The 25,349-nt window shown below is 36.2% G+C and overlaps 1 protein-coding gene across 2 annotated transcripts in view; it reads left to right on the forward strand.

The window, feature by feature from the left end:
- Positions 1 to 25,349, forward strand: part of KCNQ5 (potassium voltage-gated channel subfamily Q member 5) — a 552,577-nt gene that overhangs the window by 195,276 nt on the left and 331,952 nt on the right. The window lies entirely within an intron of this gene.

The following is a 25,349-nucleotide window of genomic DNA, read 5'->3' on the forward strand; positions in this document are numbered from 1 at the left end:
AAACCTTGAAGGGCTTCTATTTCTTTGGGTTTTTTAAATAATTTTTATCCTCTGTCTTTTTGTCAAAATTTTTAATTGAAAAAATTGTAAGTTTACAGAAAAAATCATGTAGAAAATACAGCGTTCCTATGTACCCCACCCTCATTATTAACACATTGCATTAGTAGATTACCTTTGCTACAATTTATGAAACAATATAATTGTATTACTATGTACATAGTTTACATTAAGGTATATTTTTCCCCATATACCATCCTATTATGAACACCTTGCACTAGTGTGGTACATTTGTTACAATTCATGAGAGAATATTTTTATAATTGTACTATTAACTGTATTCCATCATTTACATTAGAGTTCACTGTGTGAACTCTAAATTGTCTTTTAATTTTTTTTTTAGTGGCATTATGTGGCCTAAAGTTTCCCCTTTTAACCACATTCACATGTATAATTCAGTGCTGTTATATACACTCACAATGTTGAACTAACATTACCACCATCCAGAACTTTGCAATCAATCCAAACAGAAATTCTGCACAATTGAAGCATTAACTTCCCATTCCCTACCCTGAAACAAAGCCTTGGTAATCTATATGCTATTAATTTGCTTACCAGTGAGATCATAAAATATTTGTCCTTTGTGTCTGGCTTATTTCACTCAATGTAATGTCCTCAAGGCTCATCCATGTTGTCACATGAATCAGAACTCCATGCCTTTATTGTGTTATATGTATATACCACATTTTGTTTATCCATTTATCAGTTGATGGGCACGTGGTTTGCTTCCATATTTTGACAATTGTGAGTAATGACATGATGAACATCAGTGTTCAAATATTTCTTCAAGTCCCTGCTTTCAATTCTTTGGGAGTATATACCTAGTAGAGCTTCCTGAGGAACCACCAAACAGCCTTCCATAGCAGCTGCACCATTTTACATTCTCACCAGCAATGAATAATGTTCCTATTTCTCCACAGCCTCTCCAGAAGGTGTAGTTTACTGTTTGTTTGATAATGGCCATTCTGTTAGGTGTGAAATGGTATCTCATTATGGTTTTGAATTGCATTTCCCTATTAACTAGTGGAATTGAGCATCTTTTCACAGCTTTTTAGCCATTTGTATTTTTCTCTTTGGAAAAGTGTCTATCCATGTCTTTTACCCATTTTTCTTTCTTTCTTTTCTTTTTCCTTTGCATGGGCAGGCTCCGGGAATTGAACCTGGGTCTCTAGCATGGCAGGCGAGAATTCTGTCACTGAGCCACCATTGCACCACCCTGCTCATTTTTTGATTGGGTTGTTTTGTCTTTTTATTATTGGGTTGTAGGATTTCTTTATATATTCTGGTTATTGAACCCTTATTAGATATGTGATTTTCTAATATTTTCTTCCATTGAGTAGGTTGGCTTTTCATTTTCATGATGAAGCTTTTTATTTTCATGATGAAGCTTTTTGATACCTTAAAGTCCCATTTTCCTTTTTTTTTTCTTTTGTCATTTGTATTTTGGATATAAAGTCTAAGAAACATTTGCCTAATGCAAGATCCTGAAGATGCTCCCCTACATTTTATTCTAGGAGTTTTATATTTCTGGTCTTCTGTCTAGTTCTTTGATACATTTTGAGTTAATTTTTATGTTTAGTATGAGATTGGGGTCCTCCTTCATTCTTATGCATATGGATATCTCTCCCAGCACTGCTTAAGAGACTATTTTTTCCCAATTGGGTGAACTTGACAGCCTTGTCAAAAATCAGTTGGCCATATCTGTAAGGTGTCTATTTCTGAACTTTCAATTCAATTCCACTTATCTATTCTTGTGCCAGTACCATGCTATTTTGATGACTGTAGCTTTGTAATAAGCTTTAAAGTAAGGAACGCCAACCTCAAACTTCATTTTTTTCTCAAGACGTTTTTGTCTATTCAAGACCCTTTGCCTTTCAAATAAATCTGACAATTGGCTTTTCCATTTCTGCAAATAGACTGTTGGGCTTTTTACTGGGATTACATTGATTCCAGTAAAAAGGGCATAATTTTGACATCTTAATACTTAGTCTTCCAATCCATGAGCATAGAATCTCCTTCCATTTATTTAGATCTTCTTCGACTTCCTTTAACAAAGTTTTGTAGTTTTCTGTGTATACATCTTTTACATTCTTAGTCATATTTATTCCTAGATATTTGGTTCTTTTAGTTGCTATTGTAAATAGAAATTTTTCTTGATTTCCTCCTCAGATCGACTGTTACTAGTGTGTTAGAAAACCCTGTTGGTTTTGCATGTTGACCTTGTACCCTACACTTTAGCTCTAGTAGCTTTGCTATTGATTTTTCCAGACTTTCTATATATATAAAATCATATTATCTGCAAATGGTGAAAGTTTTACTTCTTTCTTTCCAATCTGGATGCCTTTTATTTCTTTTCTTCCCTAACAGCTCTGGCTAGAATTTTCAGGATAATGTTGAATAACAGCGGTGACAGTGGGCATCCTTGTCTTGTTACAGATCTGTGCCAGTTTGAAAGGATGTATGTACCCTAGAAAAGCTATGTTTTAATCCTAATCCCATTTGTAAAGGCAGCTGTTTCTTCTAATCCCTATTCAATACTGCATGTTGGAAGTGTGATTAGATTATCTCAATGGAGATGTGACTCACTCAAGAGTGAGTGTTAAACTGAATTAGGTGGAGACGTGTCTCCACCCTTTCTAGGTGGGTCTTGATAGGTTTTACTGGAATCCTTTAAAAGAAGAAGTACTTTGGAAAAAGCTAGAGAGTGACAAGAGGAAAATCCATGAGATTCTGAGAGAGCAGAACTGCAGAACCATGAAGCAAAGAGTCTAGCAGCCAGCGACTTTTGGAGATGAAGAAGGAAAACACCTCCTGGGGAGCTGGAGAGGAAGCTGGCAGATGATGCCGTGTTCACCATGTGCCTTTCCAGATGAGAGAGGAACCCTGAATATGTTCACCACATGCCTTTCCACTTGAGAGAGAAACCCTTACCATGTTTACCACGTGCCTTTCCATTTGAGAGCGAAACCCTGAACTTCATCGACCTTCTTGAATCAAGATATCTTTCCCTGGATGTCATATATTGGACATAGCTATAGACTTGCTTTAATTGGGACATTTTCTCAGCCTTAGAACTGTAAACTAGCAACTTATTAAATTCCCCTTCTAAAACGCCATTCCGTTCCTGGTATATTGCATTCTGGCAGCTAGCAAACTAAAACAAGATCTTAAAAGGAAAATTTTCAGTCTTTCACAATTGAGAATAATGTTAACTGTGGGTTTTTCATATATGCCCTTTATCATATTGGTGTTTTTTACTGCACATCTAGCACTTATGAAGAACTGGATGACAAACCAATTTATGAGCTCTATATATTAATTTCCTGTTGCTGCTGCAACATATTACCACAAACTTTGTGCCTTAAAACAACACATATTCGTTATCTTATAGTTCTGGAGATCAGAAGTCCAAAGTGGGCCTCACTGGGATAATATAAGGAAATACAGGCCTGCATTTCTTCTAGAGGCTCTGGGGAAGAACCTGTTTCCTTGCCTTATCCAGTGCCTAGCAGCCACTATATTCCATGGCTCATGACCCTGCATGACTCAAGCTTCTGCTTCCAGAGTTACCTCTCCTCTGACTCTGATCTTCCTGCCTACATGTGGTAAGGACCCTTATGTGGTAAGGATTACATTGGGCCCAGTTAATCTGGGATGTTCTCCCCACAACAAGATCCTTCATTAGTCCAAGCCAAAAAGTCCCTTTCACCGTGTAAAGTAATATATTCACAGGTTCTACAGATTAGGTCTTGGACATCTTGGGGCAGGAGGCATTATTCTTCCTACACACTCCACTTAATTGTGAATTTAAATCTGTGTATAAAACTTTTCGCCTATTGAATTGAAAACAAACACTTGAATATTCAAGTGAAGAGAGGAAAGTTGTTTTTTAAGATCACAGCAAGGAGATGCTTAATGATTGATAGAGAGTCATGTAGTACAAGTTTTTGTAAGAGTACTCATCACATATTTTTAATACACCATGGTTACATATGAACTTGTTGTTTGTTGATTACTTCATGTCATAGTAAGTAGCTCCAGAAATGGGCAAGACAAAAAAAAGTGTCACAGTCTGTTCAATACAAGTACTTGTAGGAATCTCCTAGAATTTTCACATGTAAAAATAAGTCAGATTTCTGAAAAATTCTACCTGGTGACACTTTTCTTTCTTTGGCCCTGGTTCTGTCAGCAATTATATTTTGACACAAACACCTTCCCATGTAATAACCTGTGAGCCAATGACAACTACAGAAGGGGTCCCACCTGTCCTTGGCAGACACTGGGCTTGCTCGAGTGGCTGACCTAGGCATTTTCTGAGTCGACCAGATATTTCAGAGTTCTCTGCATGTCCTGCTTCTGTGTTACCACTGAGGTAACAGTTTGTGGGCCAAACCATATGCTAGCTCAAAAATAGGGAAATTTGGAATAAAAAAATTCTAATGAACTTTGCTAATCAAATATGTGTGGATCGTTTAAATGGACTGTGAGGACAACGCATTCAAATACATTTTGTATAGTGAAGCTTCTTTTATCTTTTATTGCTTTTATCTTCTTCATATGCAATTATGTAAACTACTTTCATGTGTTTTTTGTTAGATTCGTCTTAACTTTTCCAAACTATTTCTGTTAATAGGCACCATTTTGAATGTTCTCTCCTGCAATTCTTATTTTCATCAAGATCGCCATCTCTCCCCATTCCCTGCCCCCTGCCTCACCTTTTTACTACAATTCATGCTGTTTGAATACAGAAATAGTCACTCCATTTATTTCTAACACAGCTTCACTGAGGTAATGCCTTGCCAGTTTGTAGAGATTTCACTGCTTTCAAAGTACCTTTATAGCCATTCTGTCCTTTGATTCTTATAATAAGTCTTGTGATGTAGGCAGGAGGGACATTGATATCTCCATTTTGACAAATGAAGAAACTTCTTCAAGCTTCACCATCTTAAAGGATGTCTGGACCATGTTGTCGTCTGTCCACACAAGTTTGTAACCATGCCAGGTGAACTTGGCTCTAATTGCAAGCTGGGGAGAAACAAAAAACAAGAAAACGTTTTGCCCCTTGCACCTTTGCTACATCGCTCCTCCCTTTCTCCCCTGTTCTCCTGCACCTTCAAACGTTCAGTCCCTTCAGTCTCTCTTGCTCCCTATCTCCCTTCAAAATGTACCCTGAAGAGAGAATATAATATCCACCCACCATCCCCAAAACTCTCTGTCCCTTTTCCTTGAAATCTCTTTTTCCCCATAGTAATTTCTGTTGGACCTACTATGTATTTCACTTATTTACTTAATACATTTGTTTTCTGACTTCCCTACTGGGATGTAAGCTCCTTGAAAGTGGGGATTTTTGTCTGCTTTGTATGATCACTCCAATTCTTAGGCTAGCGCCTGGCTACCCAGCAAAGGATACAAGCAAACGCCAACTTGAGTCACTGGGTATAGACCAGAACTCAGGATAAGAACAGTTATGGGGGAGTGTTCTCCATCTCATGGATAGGCTGAGAATAGACTTACAAGCAAAACAAAATAGCTTGAATTTAAGTAAAAACAGTCAGGTCTTGGACACCCGCACCCGCCCTTTATAGAATCTTGTGGGAACCCCACTGTGCAGTATGTGGAGCACGAGGTCCCATGCCTAGCTGAGTTTGGGAGCAGGCCCTCCTGCTTGCAGGAGAGAAGTCCCTCTGTCCATATATCTCATTACTAGGAAAGCCGGAAATAGTTGCTAGGGTCAATTCTGTTTGTCTGTCCTCAGTGACACAAGGGAAGCACTCTTATTTCTTGAACACATGAAAGATGAATGAATGAAACTAATTATTTGCATATTAAAGTAAATAAATTCTATTTTTTTTTTAATTGTAGAGAGAAATCCTCTATCAGAGAAAAGTTAGCAAATATGGGAGAGATATTGGGGTCTGGGAGGCCAGTATATTTGTCCAGGTACGTCTGTGTTACTTGTTGTGCCAGCCAGTGATCGCACCCCCTGATTGAGAACCACTGATTCTGAGGCCTTTTTTCCAGCACTTTCTTTTACAGGTCCACGGCAAGGCGCTTTGACTCAGGACACTACTATGATGTACCCTTACCAATTCAAGGTTTAAAAAGTAAAAATACAAGATTTCAGAATAAACATACCATTTCAATCTGCTCTAGCCATAAAAAGATATTTCCTAATGTTATATATAACATCACTCTTCCTCTGAGATTAGTTATTTGATCTTCTGATTAGCCTTGTTAATGCCTTAGGAAAAACCATATAATTATAATGAGCTAACTTTAGAAACAACAGTCATTTTTTGTGGATTAGAAATAGTGAAAGTCAGTATCTCTCTATCTGTCTTTTCACCTCAGAAGCTGCAAGAAAATTATAAGAAATAATGAATAGAAAGAAATATGCATCTAATGGAAAAGCTCGCTTTTATTTCAGCTCCCATGTTCGCCTTTCTTCTTAAATATGTGCATGACTATGATTCATGTGAACTTCTAAATGCTACTATTATGCTCTTTAAATCTTTTAAAAAGTACTCCTGGCTTTAATACAACATACCAGATGAATACACATACACACGTGCAATATATGTATGAATGTGTGTGTGCATGTGTCTATTTATATGTGTGTGTGTATAAATTTGCATGTAAAATATGTTTGGGTGTACGTGTATGATATAATAGTGGTAAAGTGGTTTATCTGTGGTATGGCTCCATTTGCTCAGTGCTTTCCCATTCCTTCCTTCAGTGTCTGTGGCTCTCCAGAGAGGCTGTCACATATTCCCTTTTCAGGAACCCAACATGTGTCCCATTCTGTAAGAGAACCCCAGAGGGGCTCTTATCAACTAGCCACTGCTTATTTCAGTACATTCCTGAAATCTGAAAAACCTCACAATGACAAAGCAATGCAGTTTTATAAATAAAATGGAATTTCATGCAGCAATTAGGTAGATGAGAATTTTTTTTTACCCAAGGCATTTTTATAGCTCATACCACGGAAAGGAGCCTTCTTGGTTCTATTTACAAATGATGTTATGATAATATTAAAGGCCTCTCATTGTCTCTTAACTTTTTTGTTCATCCGCCAGCACATACTACAGAGTACATATGTGCAAAGCAAAGTGTTAGAAACTGTAGAAGAGATTTTAGAACATAAAACATGTACTCAAAATTGACTGGTATGAATTTGGCACACACCCACCCATTAGACCATCTATAGGTGTCACAAAGGTTCCGGGACAAAGAATTCTCTGGCCCAGCAGATCAGGGGTACATTCAGGGAGGAGGTGGCATCTGAACTTCCAATGAGGTTGTTAAATGTGAGCAGAAACTCAGTAAGTGAAGGAGAAGGCAGAGAAATTTCAGGCAAAGGGAAAAGCATGATTAAAATGCATATAGGCGGAAGCGTGAATAGAGGTTTGAAAGAAAGCAAGCTTTCAGGTTTACCTGAAACAGAAAATTTCTCTGAAAATGTGGTAGAAATGTAGGACTACAAAGCTTTGTCGTGGATAGATAATGGATAATCCCAAATCCCAAATATGGGCTGAGGAGTTTTGGATTTGTTTATGGATAGGTAAGGAAAGCCATTAGAGATGCTTCTAGAAGAATGACGTGATTCTTGGGCTCCGTCAGTGGGGCAAGGCTGCTGGATAGAAAAGATCGGAGGGCAGCATCCGGGGTGAAGACCAGAATCCTGCTAAACAATGCACAGAAGCCCCCACAACAAATTTCCTGGTCCAAAATGTCACTAGAGCCAAGTTGAGAAACACTGCCCCATGATTGCCAAAAGGAAATTCCTTCTACTTCTCCTTTACACAAACAAACATCTCCCAGATACTCTTATCTCCTGTACGAATTGATAATCTTATCCTTGCAGAAGCAAATAAGTTCTTGGCAAAGATCTCCAACTCTTTCCACACATTTCCCTATAAAAGAAAAACCAAATACTCAACATCAAGATGTCAGTTGGGACCAAACTGTTTTCACAAAAGCCAGCAAACACTCTTCTTCCTTTCCGAGTAATTCCGACTGAACCCATGTCAGGTAAAAACCACAGGGAGGAAATCCAGAAACGAGTTCACACATGGTCATGTTTGTTGAGGGTGTTCACAGATACACGTGATAAACTTAAAAGCTTGTTTGTGTGCTCGCACCGCCCAGCCTGCCTTGGAGCCATCCTGCCTGCTTGCCAAGGCAGCTTCCATCCTCACGGCTGGTGCTGCCTCATACTTCCTTGTCCGACTTCCTCATGTTACTGCACTTGGAAATGAGCTTTGGTTTTCGTAACTTTTCTCAACAGTTGCCTATTTGATTCATTGTAATAAAATTAGAACAGTATATGTGAAGTCAGAATATTCAGACTCTTGGCCAAGCCACTTAACTTCTCTGTGAAAGTGCCTTAGCACAGTGCTTAGGGGAAGAAATTCCTTGCCAGTCTGTCCAGGGCCATGTCTCAGCCACAACACCTGTTCTCGTGTGAACTGCCTAACATCTCTTTGCCTCATTTTCCTCATCTGTAAAGTGGGGGGATAATGTGCCCATCTCACAGGGCTATTGTGAGGCCGGAACGAGGGAAGTACCTGACACGTTAGAACTCACAGGGTAATTACTATCTCTGACGGTTGTCGTGATGATCATGACTAATGAACTGTAAGAACTAAATAGGGACAACTTCTGGAATAGAGTACTCACTCAACAAAAAGCATCATCTAAGCTCCCTTCCGTCCTTAAAAGCCTTGAAATTACATGAGGCTAGCCTGTGATTTTCGGTGAAGTATCAATTATAATTGAAAATCTATGAGAATATATTACTTTATAAATGATCAGCCACATTTCAAAAGGTCTAAACAATCATCATACCCTTATTCAGCATTGTTTGCATTTCATCGTGCCAAACTCTTCATATTTTATCATATTTCATGCATTGAATTAATATGTATCACCTGGCAGGGTTGCAGTGACCTCTTCCCGTATGAAAGACAACAAAAAGTGATTGCTAAATATTGCTTAGCATGCTAAAAGCAGCCTGCACCTCAGATGACATTTTGTAACTATGTGTGAGCATCTTTACAGAGACTACCCACATACCAAAAATATTTATAAAATATTAATATTCATAGCACTTTGTAAATAGTTTATCACTTGGTTTCTAAATTGTCTCTATTGGAATTAAACTTTTTAATTAGAAATTAGAAAATACTACATTTGAAAGGATTACAAATTGTACTTTTTTTTTTAGGATTTCTTTTACAAAAACCTAAATATCTGTCCACAAAAGAATGGAAAATAAATTGTAGCATATTTCTATGTTATGTTAATTACAGAGAAATTAAAAAGAATGACCTATATCTATATTTATCACATAAATAGATCTCAACAGCATAAAGCTGAAGCAAGTTACAAAATAATATTAAAATTATACTACATGTATAATCTAATAATAAAAATGAACAATACTATAGATGGATTATTATTTATATATGTAGTAAAGTATAAACTATAAGCTAAAATAATATGCGCCTAAATTGTGACAGTAGGTACATTTGGTGAGAGAGGTTAATAGGCTGGGGAGGAAAGAAGAAACTCAACTTTATCAAAATTATTTAATTCTTTTATAAAACCAAATGAATATATAAAAAGCAAAATGACAAAATGAATGTTTGTTAGTTTGAGGTGGATGCATGCATGATTGTTATTAGTCTCTGTAATTTTATTTATTTTTTTAAGCATTAAAAGAAAAGAGTATTTCATTGAATGGGGCTTGAGTTTAGAATGAAGGAATTGACTTGACTGCAAAGTAACTGTCCTTAAATTAGGATAGTTTACCAAGACCCGTATTGCTGAAAAGAAGTAACTCTTGTTCCCTTTCCTGTGAGAGGTTCATTTATGAATGCTCATTTGACTCTGAAGTATGTACTTAACTAAGATAAATAATTTGTTTTGTAAATATGAACTCTAAAGAGAATATACTTGAAAGATGCTTAGAGAATCTAGGGATTCGCTTTTATAATTTATGAAAACAGATTTTAGGTAATCTGATAATTTTCAAAGGTTTTATACAAAATAGTCCCCTTGGTAAGAAAGCTGAGAAACAAATTTTGCATGACTGACATGAGGAAACTTTGGCATCTCCTGCTAGCCTTGCTTCTTTTATGTGGAAATGTGATTTTTATACTGCTTTAAAAGCCAAAAGTCTTATAATCTTTCCTTAACATGCATGTGTAACTTCCACTAACACTATCCCAAATAATATTCCAGCATCACTATTCTTGGTTCATGGTTCTCAAATGAAATGTGAAAAAAATAGCCAGGAATTGATATTTGACTGATATTGATGTTTTCTTTTGATTCCAAGTCCTATTCACTTTATTTCATTTTCCCTAAGAAACTGCTAAATTTATATTTGATCAATATTGGTATTTTCTTACGATTCCAGGTCCCATTTGCTTTATATCATTTTCCCTAAAAAAAAAAAAAAAAAAACTGCTCAAGTTTTCTTGCTCTAACTCTCACCATAAATTAGGCAAATATTTATAAATTCACCATCATAGTTTCATCAACCCCCATTTCAAATATATGATACCCCCAAGCTGAGGAATATTTCAAGAGGTGATTTTTTTTCTTACTTTTCCTTACAAGCAGGGTACAATATAGGTTTTCTTCAGACATTGTAAGTAAATAGACCTAGGTCAAGAATGTTGAATGCACAAAATGGTTTCTTTCCCATGTCCCTGTCATTAACCATAGATGCCATTGCTTACGCATTAAAATGCTCCCTTTTACTAAGCCTAGAAGCATCAGAATTTTTCTCAACATGAAACTTCAGTGTGATGCTATCAATTAATCAGAATTAATACCTGAGGTGAAATTCATTTACTGTTGCTGCAGATGCATTCCAGAATGTATGGAATCCTTTACTGCTTTAAAAACCATGTAATAAAACATTGCAGTAATCATATTAGTTAAAACCATTTTCCCTTTTCAATTTCTAGGAGTAGATTATATCATCAACTGTATAGGAAGCAACACTGACTGTCTCTTCTTAGATTACAAAATAAGAAATAAATACATTTGTCATGAATAAAGTTTCACTTGTTTTTATCAGAAAGATCAGAGTCATTTTAGCAGTAACAATTTCTAATAATACATTGTGTGAATTATTATGTTTCAGACATACTAAGTGTCTAATATGCTTCTTTTTATCTTTGCAACAATTCCACCAAGTAGGCACTATTATTATTCAGATGTGAATATTATGGTTCAGGGAGGTTATAAGTGATTTGACCAATAATCCCAGAAAGTGGCCGAGTCCAGTGTCAAATCCATGTATCATACCTTTAAAGATTATCTGACACTCAGTATTGTTAAGGAGTTGGCTCACATTTGCCTCTAATGAATTCCTAGAAATTTTGCAAACCAATTATTAAAATAGCCATTATTAAAATTAAAGAATACAAACTTAAAAAATAAATAGGGTTCATTTCCCCATGCCTGCCCATGTTAAAAATAAATAAATAAATGACATTAAAATAGAGCTGTGTGATAGTGTACTGCTGTGCTTCTCTTCTCAACTCCGCACTCAGTAACATCATGTTGGTACTTAAGATTAGCTGTGGATGGGCAGTTTACACCATGGAAATTGGCAAATATAGTAATAAGGGTTCTTGGGGATTTTTGAGGGTCATTTGTTAAACATTTACCAGGTCACCCCTGACTACGTTATTTTGTTGTTCTCATTGTCTCTGCTTGTTTGTTGTTCTTATAATTCTTCTTTAACCTTCATTGGATTCCTTACTACTAACACCATGTTGGATGTGAGTTGAGATTTTAGTAGATGCATCTAATCAGAAAGTAAAAGAATGATAAGTCTCATTAGTTTTTCTAGTCAAGCTGCAGGTTACTAACAAAACAACCCTGAATTTTAACAACAGAAATATTTATTGGATGATAACTAGGAATGTAGACAATGGGGTTTTGAGAATAAACTGATGATTATGTGCTACCTTCAGCTAAGTATCTGAAATTTGGATTATGTTTATTAGAGCAAAACTAAAGGAGAATTTACAAATTTGATAGTATATGTATCATTTTTATACAAGCATGATGATTTCTTGTATGTTCTCCAGCTACGTACAATGTCTGCACAACTATCCATATCAGATAATTTATTGTTTTTGAGAACAGGGCATGTCTTTTTATCTTTCCATTCCCCACTCCCATCCACTGTCTTTGGATAATGCATTTCAGTTTGTAGGTGCTGATAAATCATTATGGCATTCATTCAGTCATAAGATTGGTAAATTTCGCACCTCTTATAGGTTGATGTGAGATAAAATTGTCAGCTTAATATCATTATTTGTAAATTTGTTCATGCATTCAACAAATTTTTGAGAATGTACAATAATAATATAAATATAATAACTATTATTTACAGAGCATTTATGAAGTGCCGGGTTCTAATGCAAGCACTTTATTTGCTTTACCTTATGTGAAATGCACAACAATTCTATCAGGTATTTATAATTACCATTTTCATTTAAATGGTGAAGAAACTGTTGTTCCGAGAGTTCAAATTACTTCTTCAGATCTAAACCCAGATAAATCATTCTTAATCCTGAGCTCTTGATCCCTTAGTTCCTTGCCTCTTTACTGTGCTATGTGGAATATCAGAAAACATATGAAATAGTTATGAATATTGAAGAAGTTTAAACCTCACTGGAGAAAAGAAACTTGGGAATGGTTATGTAAAAAGATGAGTTTATATCTATTGAATCACATACAATAATATATATATATATATATATATAAAGCAGTAATGAAGGGCTCCATTCTTGGTTCCTAATTCTGGGTTTCCTTTGTTACACAGTTTCCTTCTGACAATGTATATAAATAAATCATATTATCAATCTAGGAAAAGTAGATTTGAGAAATCATCACATGGATGCATTGCTACTCTTAACATTTTGAGAATGCACTACTGATTGAATTAACATAGTAAATAAAAACCTGATAATAGATTTCTATACATGATAGAAACCAAACTCTTTGCTCTCTCTCACTCAGTTTCTTCCGACATCACTCTGTATCATCTACTCCCTGAATAGGGTAATATAATCTAAAACCTCAGTAACTATTTTCTTGCGCATACCACCATTGATTGAATAATTCCTTTGTTTCTTACGTAGACTTCTAGAAAAGTCTATGTAAAAAGTTCATCAAAGTAGTTTACAAAATAGATCTCTATGTTCTCTGAAGGAAAAAACAAAAGAGTATTCTGTAAATGGAGATCAGTACATGAGATTCAAATTATGTTACCAAATGAATACTTGTAGGGCTGCATGTTCTGGACAGGAGCTGAGTCAAGAAAGGGCAGCTTTGAGGAGCCATGGAAGCAACTCCTGGTACCCTTTGTGGCCTCACCCTCATTCCTTCCCCAGAACAGTTTGTAGCTGGTCAGTGCTCCCTTTGTGGGTCCCTGGCCTTGTTCCAACTGGGAAAAACAGTTGACAGTTGACTTCAGAAATTCCTCTCTGGTGTGCCCCATCCCTCCCCCCAGCATTTGACCAGATAAAAGCAACTGGAGACAATTAAAGCAGTATAAGAAACATTGAAGCTGACCCCCTGGGGGAAAGGCTTTCTTGCTTTAAAGGTCTGTTTCCTGGGAAATAGAGGGGGCATTCAAACTCCTAGAAACAGGGAAACTCCTAAGGCTACTGGCAAATACAAGCCCAGGGCAAGTTGTAGCTATCTTGAAAAAGAAAAGCAAAGTCAGAGGAATCACACTTCCCAATCTTAAAACTTATTACAAAGCTACAGAACTCAAAACAGCATGGTACTGGCACAAGGACAGAAATATAGAACAATGGAATATAACTGAGAATTAAGAAATTAACCCTCACATTTATGGCCAATTGATTTTTTATATTAGTGTTAAGACAACTCAATTGAGAAACAATAGTATCTTCACAAAAATCCTGTGGAAACTGGATGTCCATTTGCAAAAGAATGAAGGTGTATCCCTATTTCAAACCATACAAAAAATTAACTCAAAATGAATAAAAAACTTAAATATAAAGAACCAGAACAATCAAACTCTTAGAAGAAAACATAGGGAAATATCTTCAAGACCTTGTGTTAGACAATGGTTTCTTAGATATTATGCTGAAATCACAAGTCACAAAAGAGAAAAAGAGATAAATTTCATTCCTCAGAGGACTTTATCCTTAAAGTAAAACACCAACCCTACACAATGGGATAAAATACTTGGAAACCACATATCCAGTAAGAGTTTATTTGTGACAGTGGAAAAGTTTTGATATAAAGATGGTTGTGATGGTAGCACAAGATTATAAATATAATTAACATCACTAAATTATATATTTTAATGTAGTTAAAAGGAGAAATTTTAGATTGTATGTATGTTACTAGAATAAAAATTTAAAAAAAGGGCGGGCTGCGGTGGCTCAGCGGGCAAAGTGCTTGCCTGCTATGCCGGAGGACCTCGGTTCGATTCCCGGCCCCAGCCCATGTAACGAAAACGGAGAAACAAAATATAATAAAACAAGAAAATGTTTAAAAGATGTTTCCCTTTCTTCCTCTCTTCCTTCCTTCTATCCTTCCTTCCTTCTCTCTGTCTTTCCTTAAAAAAAAAAAAAAAAAAAAAAAAAAAATTTAAAAAAATAGTAAACTGTGGAGCTGAACAACAAAAACAGTGGACCCTAAGTTAAGCCTTGATTTATAGTTAATAATACAGTTATTAAAGTGTGCTTGAATCAACTGTAACAAAGTCACCACACCATTGCAGGGTGTTAAAAACAGGGTGCTTTTAGGGATCTCTTTATTTTATGCATGATTTTTCTGTAAACCCACAGCTTACCTAATAAAAAAATCATTAGCAAAGAAAAAAATCATATATGCATCAAAATTTTCTTCCTCTGATTTAGATAAATGCTGATTGAACACTATGTGGAATATTTATTTCTTAAGATACCTGGAAATCATATGTCCATTTTTATCAATAACAGATTAATTCTATGTATTACTGTAATCACTATGAAACATTAAAGGGCTGTTGATATTCAAATCAAATATAGCATAAAACAGATTATCTAAAGGATGATGATGTTAATTTTAAAAGATTGTTGGGGATCTTGGTTGTCAAGCAGTCCCTAATTATTACCACATTGCCTCTTGATTAATGCACATAAAGTATACAATAAATTTTAATCAAAACTAACTCAAGAATAAAATAAATGAGAAATATAATAGGATTAGTAAATTCTATTAACTGGAGAGCCCCACACATCATAAAGCAAGGGTTCATGAGGAATCACGGCTAAAAAGTTTTCTGGGAGGAGAGGGTCACTCTGGGATGTAAGTTGTAGAAGTTCATGGAATTTGGAAATGAGCATGCCCGTGTGTTGGTATTTGTTGAATTTACTTCCAGAAAGACTTCTTAAATCTACTTAAGAAATCTCCACCATCAATTCTACTTTGGCTCTTCTTCTCTGCCTTTAGGGCTAAACCAAAATTGTGGCTAGTCAACAGTGGCAATGATAACCAGAATCAACTGTGATTCGTTGCCTGCATTCTGTGTGTATGGACCATGTTAAGCACATCGATTACTTCATGTCTGTCACCAGCCAACCTGTAAAGCAATTACAATAATCCCCATGTTTTAGAGAATCTGAAGCTCAGAAACATTATGTAATCTATCCAAGGTCACACTGAGGGCAAGTGGCAGAACTGGGATTATAACCCAAATCCATTTGACTCTAAGGCTTGAGTTTGTAACCACTCTATGACACAGGCCCCTATGCTTTTGGGAGGGATGAGTCAGTCTACTAAAATCATACCTTACAAGCTCTCTTTGGAAAGGTTCGAATCATAAATGTGAAAAACAGAGAGCGCCATAGACACAAAAGGCATTGTTCTTCTTTGCGTGCTCATTTTTCATCTTTCCCTTTTTTCTCTCTTCACATTTGGTTAATAGACGAGTCATTTTGAAAGTGTGCATTTCTCTTCCATTTATTCATCTCTAGATCTATGTGATAATGAAAGATATTTTTCAAAAACTAAAGGCAGTGTAAAAGTAGAAGAATTAGATAAAATAAACTTCTATAATTCAAACTCCATATAATTAGATAAAATATACTTCTATAATTCAAACTCCATATATCAGTATATGTATTTTATTAACCTAACGGTCTGTAATGTCAAACTGTAATATAAAAACATAAGAATCAACTTTCCAATAATGTTTACTTCACTTTGAAGTATTGCATAAAGGTAAAATTGTAATGGAGGAAATAAAAGTCATACATAAAAATCCTGTGAAGCATGTAATTTTAAAAGGTATAACATATTGTAAAGCATTCAGTCTATAGAAATGACATCCCTAACCTTTCCCTAAATCACATGAAATTTGTGGCATTTGAAGGCCCCTGGCACAGCTAAATATAAAGAGATTATTCTGTGCTTGCTCCATGTGCTTTTGCTGACTGACACAACAATTAAGGAAACAAGTTTCCTTTGTAAATTACAGCTCCACGCAGCTTTTAGTAAGCAGAAAGTGTACATTAGAAATATTTTTAGCTTGACATGGAACTTTCCAAAGGCTCCTAATTAAGCATTTAAGCCCAGGAATCTATAATTGCAACTGCCAAAATAACTGGAAAATCATACCTTTGGTGGGATCGTTCTTCAGCTAAAACTATTGTTTGGAAACCCTTATGGAAAAACTTTATTATTCTTCAACATCCTCTTAAACAGAAGGGCGCTTCTAATATTGTCCACTTTATGAGAAATTCAGGGGCATTGTTTACATGCAAAGAGTAACTCCAGTGAATGTGTAAGCACATAGAAGTGAAAAGAATGACTCTGACTGCTGAGTCTTATCCTACTGGACCTCTGGAAGCCCAGCATCACATATATACAGTCAACCACGGATTCCTCCTGTGGGAGTCCAGCCATCAGAAACACCAGAATAGGTCTTATTTGAACACTACTTCACCTATAATTTGACCCAAAGACTATCTAAAATCCCATAGATATGTCACATTTCCAAAGGAATAGTAACAGAGCTTTATGCAGAATATTTTGATATAGCTCATACTTCGAATACTGTTATATGACGATCCTTTTTTTATAGTTAAAATGTTAAGAGCTTTCAGGTTAAAACATTAGTTGCTTTAATCATGATTTTCAGGGCAATTAGCGCATGTGAATTAAATAACAGTTGCCTAGCTGCTGTTGTCACAATAAGTAATGTTATGGGCACAGGAGCTACCTGGATAAATCTTCTGTGAATATTTTTGGAGATTTTTCTGTTCTTACATTTTTAAATAAATAATAATATGAAAGGGATATGGTTTATTTCATTATTATTATTATCAAATGTTTTTAATTGTGAAATATATATACAAAAAAGCAATAAATTTCCAAGTACGTTTTAACAAGTTCCACAATTTTTCATTTTTAGTTTTAGCGCCTCAAAGATACTGGAGAACAAAAGAAATATCGATATAATGATTTGGCAGTCGTACTCATTTGTTAAATCCTATCTTCTCTGTTACACTCCTCTATTTTTTTTCTTTTTTGTGGAAAATAACATATATTCAAAAGGCAATAAATTTCAAAGTATATCGCAACAATTAATTGTAGAACAGATTTCAGAGTTTGGTATGGGCTAAAATTTCACAATTTTAGGTTTTTACTTCTAGCTTCTCTAAGATGCTGGAGACTAAAAGAAATATCAATATAATGAGTCAGCGGTCATATTCATTTGTTAAACCCCAACCTTCTCTGTATAACTCCACCATCACCTTTGATCTTTCTCCCACTCTTTAGGGGTATTTGGGCTATGCCCATTCTAACTTTTTCATATTGGAAGTGGCTGTTGATAATATGGGATGGAGGATGGAACTAGTTGATATCTGGAAAGGCTGTACCCTCTGCATTTCAGAACCCATCTGGAGGTTATAGGTTTCTGAAAGTTACCCTAGTGTAGTATCTTATATAATGCCCTCGGTATTCTTTAGGCTTCGCAGGAATGGTTTTGGTTTGAGTTTGGCAGGTTATGATAGGCAGCCATGTCTAACTGAAGCTTGCATAAGAGTGAACTCCAGAGTAGCCTCTCGACTCTATTTGAACTCTCAGTCACTGGTACCTCATTTGTTACACTTCTTTTCCCCCTTTTGATCAGGATGCCCTTGTTGATCCCATAGAAGTAGAAACATTGTCTTTTGGGCCCTTCTAAGGACCTCTTTCAGCCTCGTCTTCCAATGAGCTCACGGGTCCCCCCCACCACCACTCCTCTAGACCGATTCTTGTTCTTGCTCAGTGCTGACTGTCCACTAACCAATTCTTGCCAAATTATTAACTGTTCCACAAGGTACTGGGTAATAGCGGTTGCCATGTGACTGTCACTTACATTGGCATTAGACAAAGGAACCTTTAGAGAAGAAAAATGTGACCTAACCGCCACAGGATGGAAATGACCTCTGTTTTCTGCACTCACTTCTCCTACCACAGAGGAGTTAAATGGAGACTTGCAAACCATCTCTGATCCTTAGAAAGGGTGCTGCCCTCTACCTTAGAGGGGAATGACCATATAGCTTAGAAATTTAAGTTAAATTGCCAGTATAATCAGAACAATATAACACAAGAGGTGAATATCTGAAGAGAATCTCCTTGAATATCTTGCATTAAGCTACAACCAGAAAGGCTAGAAAAGATAACCCCGATTAAAAAAACATCCATTTAAAAAAGAAATATCTAAAACACTGGTCTGGCCCATGTCCCAGAGGAGGCAGGCATGGTAGGCTGTGGTGTTTACTGGGACTTCAAATCACAGCAGATGTCCTCCTCATATAATATTTATGATAAACTCTCAGGCCGGCTTTTTGACATTGATAACATTTAATATCAACAACATTTTAACTATGATGACCATTAACATCGATTAATGCTCATTTATTAATAACAAATTTACTTAGTTAATAAGATTTAAGTTAAGATGTTCTTGTACAATTTGGAATGAAGACAGTGGGATTATCACCTGGCTTTATAAGTCAAAAATCTCTATTTGTTAAATTATTTTTTTATTTTAAGAAAACAAATAATATACTTAGAACCACCAAAAATGGATATCTTAGCTTAACCATAGGCATATTTAAGTAAAGTATCCATAGAATCATTATAAAGCCTGTGTTTGCACAGTAAGTTTCGTGAACCAATTTAAAATAAAGACAACAAGGAAAAAAATCTACATATTCAGATAGCAAATTTCTTAAATTCTAAGTAATAAAAGCTAACTTAGATACCATTTGATAAGCTGTCAAAACTGTGAATGTTCTCAGAATGTCAAGTAGAAAGTGCTTACAAAAAGTGCTTACAAATATCTGCATTGCTATAATGACCTACATTACTAAATGTTTTCCTTACTTTGGAAAATATGGAGATACAAGTAATTTTACAGTTAACGTATGGAAATCTTAACTTCCTAAAATGGATATCTTAGTTAGCTTATCCATAAGCATATTTAAAAAAATAGGAGCAATCATCATAAAGCCTGTTTGTACAAAATGTTTCATAAACCAATTTAAAATCATAGCACGAAAGGAAAAAAATCTATAAATACATATATTAGAGTTGCTTGAACTCTAAATATTAAACAATATTTTAAATACCATCAAATATCTCTTTAGCCATTCCTCAAAAATATATCAATCAAATAAAGAAATGGTTAGCAGACAACTTAGAAAGATATCATTTCAGCCTCCATATTTCTTACAGATGAGGACAGATGAGGTTACACATATTAATCAGATACTGCTCCATTGTAAAACAGCCAACAATGTATTGACTGACAGAACAGAGGGGAGACCAGTTTATCTGACCAGATATCCAACAGAATTTGAAATTAAATTATTAGATCTAAGTATCTCTAAAGAAATTTTAAAAATTCAAGTAACTGGAAAAAGACCAAAATAATGATCCAGGATCAATATTGTTAAAATGCAAAGGTAGATGAGGGCAGACACTTCTGATTCCCCCTGAGGTACTGCTCTTAAGTAGGTCTGAGAGAAATACAGGTGGATTCTGAACAAGAGTCATGAGGCTCCATGTTAACATGTGAAAAACCAAGAGTGAAGCAGAAGCTATTAAATGCCTCCCCAAACAGATTTGGGAGAAATAAAATAAAGATGGCTAGAAGATTCCAGCAATTTAAAACATAAATAGTGCAGCTATGCTTCTTTCCTCCTAGCCCTCTAAAATAGGATTTTAGAGAGAGATCCTATTCAAGAATTTTACTTCAGCGGGAGATTCCATCAACTGTTGGTCCTATCACACCTTTTGAGCCTGCCCCCTCTCCATAGATTTATTTCTAGTAGTTCACAAATACCCAAAAGTCCCTGAACTTCTTTGAATTTGTAATAAAAACCCAGAAATACATTTTAGGCACTTTAATGCTTAAAAATATTTGTCTGCATCAAGTATATTCCTTATCTATATTGACATTCTGATTACCTTTTTTGAGGATGTATCTTTTTTGTTTCCTTCTTGCAAGCTTAATCAATTTACGAATTGTAAAGACTGGAGATTTTACAACAGAATTCAGAAGCATTCATGATTTCTAGGGAGATTTATTGTCAGGTAAGAAATTTAAGTGTGTGAAAAGACAAATCAGTGTTGAACTTACGGACTACAGCATTTTATTCCGAAATTTTGCTGAGCAAAAGAAGCCAGATCATTTGCAGGAATGGAAACTTCGGGGTTCTAGGATGGCAAATGATTTTCATAGACATAAAAAGGAAGTTGGCTTGACTTCTACTGATTGGATGAGGGTTTTTCTGCCTTTTAGGGGTAGATTTAAGGCAGGTGGGCTTCATTATTGTATTAGGTCAAAAGTCATGAACCAGGAATTTGATAAGGCATCTGGGTCAGCTGCCTTGGTGGAGATTTCAAACTTCAAAAATTATGAAGAGGGAGTTCAAAGCGGTAGTAGAACATGAGTTTTTGGCTCTGAGGGGTCCCCAGGGCTTTCTTTACATAATTGTGTCAATTTATCCCCTTTTTGTAACTCCCTTGGTTCAGAAGGCATGACTAAAGATGTTCGTTTCTTATTCACCACTGAAAGTGTCTGGTGTTTCATCTCTGATTTCATGGCTCACCTGAAGTTTCAGACTTTTGTTGCCCTGTTCACGCTGGTTTTGTATCCTCAGTTGTATCACTTGTTGAGTTAGTGGTGGCATAATAGCTTTCAGGAATAGAGAGATCTGATAACTGAGGGATATTATAAATATGAACAAGAGGATAACATATTCCTATTAGCACATGTCTGAGCCAAGGTCTCCATTACCCTAGCTAACCAAAAAGAGACTCAGACCAAACAGATCTAGGTAGTAAGTTGATTTGGCTGCTTTTCTAGCATGGGCTTCTGCTAGCTCTAAGACGTAAACATCCTCTTGACTGCATTTATATATACATATACATTTATATATACCCCACTAGTGTACACACATCTTGGAAATCCAGAATATAGCCTAATGCTGATCAACTTTGTAGGGTTATTTTGTGAAGTTCCAGTATTTCATCAACTAGTGAGCTGATGGTCTGCTATGGTGGGAAATAGATTTCTCTAACTCTAAACCTACTTTTCTAATGCCATCACTTATTTTATAAAGTATCTTCCAACACAGGAGATACCTGCCCCAATGATAAGAGGGAACAATACAAAGAATAGAATGCCCCCTTGAGTTTAGCCTGGGTTATGGGTTTTGTCATAACCCATTTAGAGGTGCCTCTGATCTGGCAATAGTGTTTGCATAAATATCTATAGCATGGGAAGAAGTCATAAGAGACCTCATGTTTCTAATTTTGCCTTGTGGAAGCTTATAATAAATAGCCATTTGGAGACCAGCATAGGCTATATAAAAAGGAACTAACCCAATTTACATGTAGTGCTTTATATGTTTTATGTCCACATACAAAACAAAGAGCTTAATAAGGGTTATATATTGCCTTTAAGGAATGGAATATAGATGTGTAGAGCTAATTGTGTATAAACTCCAAAAGAAGAATCACAACCAAATCATCTTCATTGTTATCTGATGTCTTAGTCCCATTAACCAACAACCAGCAACCTTCCAGCCCACCAGAAATTTGTGCTTTGAGTGGAATAAGTCTGTGGTAGTTAGATTCAGTTGTCAACTTGGCCAGGTGAAAGCACCTAGTTCTGTTGCTGTGGACATGAGCCAATGGTAGGTGAATCTCATCTGTTGCTAATTACATCCGCAGTCGGCTAGGAGGCGTGTCTGCTGCAATGAGTGACGTTTAACTTAATTGGCTTGTGCTTAAATGAGAGAACGCAATGTAGCACAGTCTAGCAGCTTGGCATTCCTCATCTCAGCACTTGCAGCTCAGCCCGGGCCCTTGGAGGTGGAGAAAGAAATCACCCCGGGGAAAGTTGTTGGAACCCAGGGGCCTGGAGAGAAGACCAGCAGAGACCATCCTGTGCCTTCCACGTAAGAAAAGAGCCTCAGTGGAAAGTTAGCTGCCTTTCTTCTGAAGAACCAACAAAATAAATCCCCTTTTATTAAAAGCCAATCCGTCTCTGGTGTGTTGCATTCCGGCAGCTAGCAAACTAGAACAAAGTCCTTATGTTATTAAAACCTTGAGGTGCTTGGAGAAAAATGGTGACTATAAGAGGGGTCTGACCCTTCCAGTGTACTCCTGGATCATGAAAGTGAAAGGAATCTTTCCATATAGAAACTGAACATTTACTATGTCCTATAGGGTGACCATTTTTATCTGACTAGTTTCTAGTACGTATATCACATTCCTTGAGTCATAGAGGCCACATCATAATCCCAGTCTCATGGACTTTTAAGGCACAGCTCAGAATCATTCCAAAAAGGAATCTATCTGATTGGGTATATTTAATGTTTACTGTCAGGGCTAAGTCTACAAGTGTAAGGGAGATGGTTGTTAGAGGAATATCTGTTTTAGGACTAAGTGAGGGATATGCACAGACCCAGCAGTTACTTTGATTGGCTTTATTTGCTATATAACATACTAGAATAAAGGAATTGTGCTCAAGGTAGGGGACATAGGGCAGAAATAGGGTAAAGAGGAGATAAAAGAAAATCGTTTTGAAGGTAAGGTATTATTGGGGATGGAGATTGGGCATTGTAAGTGGTATAGAATGAGTAATTGAATGTTAGACAGATAGTGGAAAAGAAGAGACAGAGAATAAGATACGGAAGTTTGGGTGTTTCTTGATCTGTGATCTTAGGTGTCCTCTATTTGTTCTGATGCTGTGCTGGTTTCGATCTTGTGTACCCCAGAAAAGCCTGTCCTTTAATCCTCTTTCAGTATTGCTAGGTGGGACCTTTCTAATTGTTTCTGTGGAGATGTGACCCACCCAATTGTGGCTGTAACTTTTGATTAGGTAATATCCATGGAGATGTGCCTCCACCCACTCAAGGTAGGGTTTGCTTACTATGGCCCTTTAAGAGGGAGCCATTTTTTTAAAAAGCTGGAGAGCCATCAGAGCCCATGCAGCCAGAGACCTTTAGAGATGAAGAAGGAAAATGCCCCCAGGGTAGCTTCATGAAACAAGAAGCCTGGAGAGAAAGCTAGCAGATGTCACCATGTTTGCCATGTGACTTTCTAGTTGAAAGAGAAACCCTGGATGCTATTGGCCTTTCTTGAGTGAAGGTAACCTCTTGTTGGTGCCTTAATTTGGACATTTTTGTAGACTTGTTTTAATTTGGACATTTTCATGTTCTTAGCACTGTAAACTAGCAACTAAATGAATTCCCATTTTTTAAAAGCCTTTCTGTTTCTGGTATACCGCATTCTGGCAGCCTTCAAACTAGAACAGATGACTTGGACAGGAGCTGTCTACATCAGATACCACCTGTTTCTGGAATCCTTGTGTCAATTTTAGCTTGAGAACTGAAATGGGAATAACCTCTCAAGGTCCTGGAGCATATTTCAGTTGTGACACATGGACCCAAGGGTAAGGGTAAGTTCCCTGTAAATTTACTGCAGTGGTAGTGGTTAATAAGACTTAGTAAGGTCCTTCCCATCTGGGTTCTAAAGCAGTCTTCCATTGGTATCTCTTCTAGTATATCAAGTCTTTAGGTTGAAGGTCATATAGAGTTCACCGTAAATAATTTCAGGAAAGGCAGCCTAAATCTTTGAATAGTGGAACTGGGAATGTATGGAAATAGTTCCTTACAAACTTTGAATGGTGGAACTGAGAATGTGTAGAACTAGTTCCTTACAATAATTAGCAATGTGCACTTTGTGAAGAATTGGAGTCCAGTAAATTAGGAGAAATAAAAGGCCTTGCATATATCTTCCCATTGTGATTTCATAGAGGGCTACTTAGTGTTTTTCCGATAGCCTAGACCTTACAGCCATCAAGGCTAAGGGAAGAACCCTAGGCCAAGGTCGAGAAAGGGAGTCAAGTAATTTAGCTAACTTAAATTTTTATTTATTTGTTTGTTTATTTTAATTGTGAAATATAATGTATATACAAAAAAGCAATAAATTTCCAACTACATTTTAACAAGAAATTATAGAATGGATTTTAAAGTTTGGTATGGGTTACAGTTCCACAATTTTTCAGTTTTTCTTCTAGCTGCTCCAAGCCACTGAAGACCAATAGAAATATCAGTATAATGATTCAGCAGTCATGGTCATTTGTTAAACCTATCTTCTCTGTTATACGCCTTCTTCTCTTTAAATAGCCTATATACATAAAAGCAATATACTTCAAATTACATTGTAACAATAAGTCGTAGAACAGATTTCAGAGTTTGATATGTGTTACAATCCTACAATTTTAGATTTTTATTTCTAGCTGCTCTAAGTTACTGGAGGCTGAAGAAATATCAGTATAATGATTCAGCACTCATACTCATTTGTTAAACCCGACCTTCTCTGTATAACTCCACCATCACCCTTGATCTTTCTCCCACTCTTTAGGGGTATTTGGGCTATGCCCATTCTAACATTTTTATATTGGAATGGGTTGTTGATAATATGGGGTGGGGGATGAAACTAGTTGATGTTCTGGAAGGGTGGGCCCCTCTACATTTCAGGGTTTATCTGGTCCAGGGACCCATCTGGAGGTTGTAGGTTTTGAAAGTTACCCTAGTACATGGAACCTTTGTAGATTTTTATATAATGCCCTAGGTATTCTTTAGGATTTATAGGAATGATTTTGGTTGGGGGTTGGCAAGTTATGATAGGTAGCAATGTCTAAATGAAGCATGTGTAAGAGTGACCTC

This window comes from Tamandua tetradactyla, chromosome 5 (genome assembly GCF_023851605.1).
Source record: "Tamandua tetradactyla isolate mTamTet1 chromosome 5, mTamTet1.pri, whole genome shotgun sequence".
Taxonomy (NCBI): domain Eukaryota; kingdom Metazoa; phylum Chordata; class Mammalia; order Pilosa; family Myrmecophagidae; genus Tamandua; species Tamandua tetradactyla.